This window comes from Neodiprion fabricii, chromosome 4, assembly GCF_021155785.1.
Source record: "Neodiprion fabricii isolate iyNeoFabr1 chromosome 4, iyNeoFabr1.1, whole genome shotgun sequence".
Classification (NCBI taxonomy): domain Eukaryota; kingdom Metazoa; phylum Arthropoda; class Insecta; order Hymenoptera; family Diprionidae; genus Neodiprion; species Neodiprion fabricii.
Genome location: NC_060242.1, coordinates 11,479,595 through 11,482,094, shown reverse-complemented (window position 1 = coordinate 11,482,094; position 2,500 = coordinate 11,479,595). Strand labels below are relative to the sequence as shown.

The 2,500-nt window shown below is 60.7% G+C and overlaps 1 pseudogene; it reads right to left on the bottom strand.

Moving 5' to 3' along the window:
• The window catches only part of LOC124181837, a 7,665-nt pseudogene that overhangs the window by 2,429 nt on the left and 2,736 nt on the right, over positions 1-2,500 (bottom strand).

Below are 2,500 nucleotides of genomic sequence, written 5' to 3'. Positions count from 1 at the left end.
CTGTAGTCCTACCCAGGGCCAGTAGATGATAGACCCTGGGTAGCAGGAAGAGCCGCAGCATAGTTAGTCGTTGCTGCGGCTTGAGCGGAGCTCTGGTGATGTTATTGAGCTCCGCTCCAAGCTCGGCCTCGACAGTCGTAAGCCCCCCGGGGCTGAACTCGCCGCCCAAGTAACTCCACTTCTGGAGCACGCCGGTTTGGGTCAGAGGGCCGCCCCGTAGTCGAAACAGCGGTTCGACTACGGTTTTGACCCTCTTCACCTTACCGGCGGGCACCAAAGACAAAGCGGTACACTTGGACGGGTTGAGCATCAGCCCCATGCCAGCTGCCGTCTCTTCAACCTCAGCGAGTGCCCTCTGCATTCCCCACTTGGAGGATGTTATCAGGGTCAGGTCATCCGCGAACGCGAGACAGGCAATCCGCTCGCCTTCGAGGATGAACCCGACCTCAGAGGGCACGGCCGCAAGGATTTTATTTGCGACCAGGTTGAAAAGAATCGGCGAGAGGGGGTCTCCTTGACGAACTCCGCGCCGGACTGGTACCGGAGGGGACATTCTCCTGTCCGCCGCCAGCCTGGTGGTAGCGCCTTTGTACAGCTCGGCCACATAGGACACCAAACCGGTGGGTAGGCCGAGCTGTCCGACGATCGTTGCGAGCGCCTCGTGGCTTACCGTGTCAAATGCCTTAGCGACATCAAGGGTAGCCACGTGGAGCTCGCGACGCAGCGTGCGGGCCGTCCATAAGATGGCGTCAAGGACGGCCGTATTTTCGGCCGTTCCATCGGCCGCAATGAACGCACGCTGGCGATCGTCGGTAAGGTTGGCGGATCTAAGGCGGACAGCAAGAATGCGGTGAAGTTGGCGAACCACTACCGAGCCAATCGAAATTGGTCGGTAGTCCCCAGGATTTTCCGGTACCTTTTTCTTCGGAATGAAGATAGTCCGGCTCTGAAGGAGTTGTCTTGGGAACCCCCCCTTAAGCATGACGACATTATAGAGGAGCGCGCGGGTGGATGTTGATACCGCGCGCCACTGCCTCGCCGTGACCATGTCTGGACCGGGTGACGACGACACGGGGACCTTGATGACATCAATCTCCTCAACGGAGATTGGGTCCCACGTGTATCGTAGCTCGGGTCTTTCAGGCGGGATCCTAGAAGGTCCTGCGTAGACCTTGGACGGATGTCCAAGGAGTGGGCCCCAGTGCGTGATTAGTTCGTCCAAGGTGTGGTTGGACGAACTGGGGCCTCCTTCTAGGATCTCCCGAGCTACGTGACGTCGATGGTTTCTCCACCCGGTCTGGACTCTGGCGTACTTACGACGACGCAGTGTCCTCCTTGACGGCGGCTTTCCATACCTCTGGCGGATTGGGTTTGCGGCCGGCTCGCGGCGCCTGGATCCAGCTACAGCGGCTGCAGGGGAAAATACTCTGCCTAACCAATCGATTATGGCGGCGTCTGTATTCCCCCCAACCAGAGCATCATCAGCGATGTCGGCCAACTCGTTGGCCCGATGATGCTCCTCCTGCCGGGCTATCACAATCAAACGACGGATAGCTCCGGCAAGGTCCTGCCCCCAAGTTGTAGCGGGAGCAGGTGCCGCTGGAGTGGGTGGTGTTACCCTTGCTGGATCGGCGGAGAGAGAGCGCTCACGCGGTGACGGCAGCGAACGGCTCCTTCGTCCCGGTAGTCTGGTAGGAGTCCCAGGGGGCGAGTGGGCAGCCTCTAGTTGTTGTTGGGCTGCCTCAACCATTCTTTGGTAGTCCGGCCTGCGCCGGACCACTTTAATCGCCTCCTGGGTCCTACCGGGGACCAGAGCGAGGAGGTGTAGGTTCATGAACCTCACTCCTCGCTCGGTGGCCTGAGCCTCCTCGCGTGCCATCATACGCAACTCTTCATCCCTCCACCTAAGCTTGGCGCCGGGCAATTCAATGGCCGCATTTGCTTCCACAGGGTGCCGTATCCTGCGGTGAACTCCGAGCCCTCGCTTTGTAGCAAAGTCCTGCTCGCAGTCACCGCAGGCATACCGCTCGGGTGCTGGGTTTGGGTCATTGGGGTGCGGTTCTTCTTCAGGGACTGGCGTGGGGTTGTCCACTACCCCCACAGCCACCTCCGGGGGACCGGCTAGCTCCCCCCGGGTGCTTGTTTCAGCAAGCCCGCCGGGCTAAGGCACGCGGCGGGTTCTGCTTATAATTTTCTGTCTTTGCGGGCCTGCTGAAAGTTAGTGGGGAGGGCTGGCAACCCCCCCCCACCCTTAAGCCCCCGCCGTTTATCGGCCGCCCGCCAGTGGCCGGTCGGTGGGCACGTGACGGTTCCCCGAGGGGAGCCGTCTTTGGGCGGCCGACAGCCAACCGTCGTTAGCTAGATGCGGGTTGTAATACCCGCACCCATTGCCCGACTCTCACCACGAGGAGGTGACGGTTGGCACATGTGTGTTGCAGATAGGACATCGCGAGCACTCCACCACCGCTCCGACACCCAGCCACAACCCACTTGGGAGAGT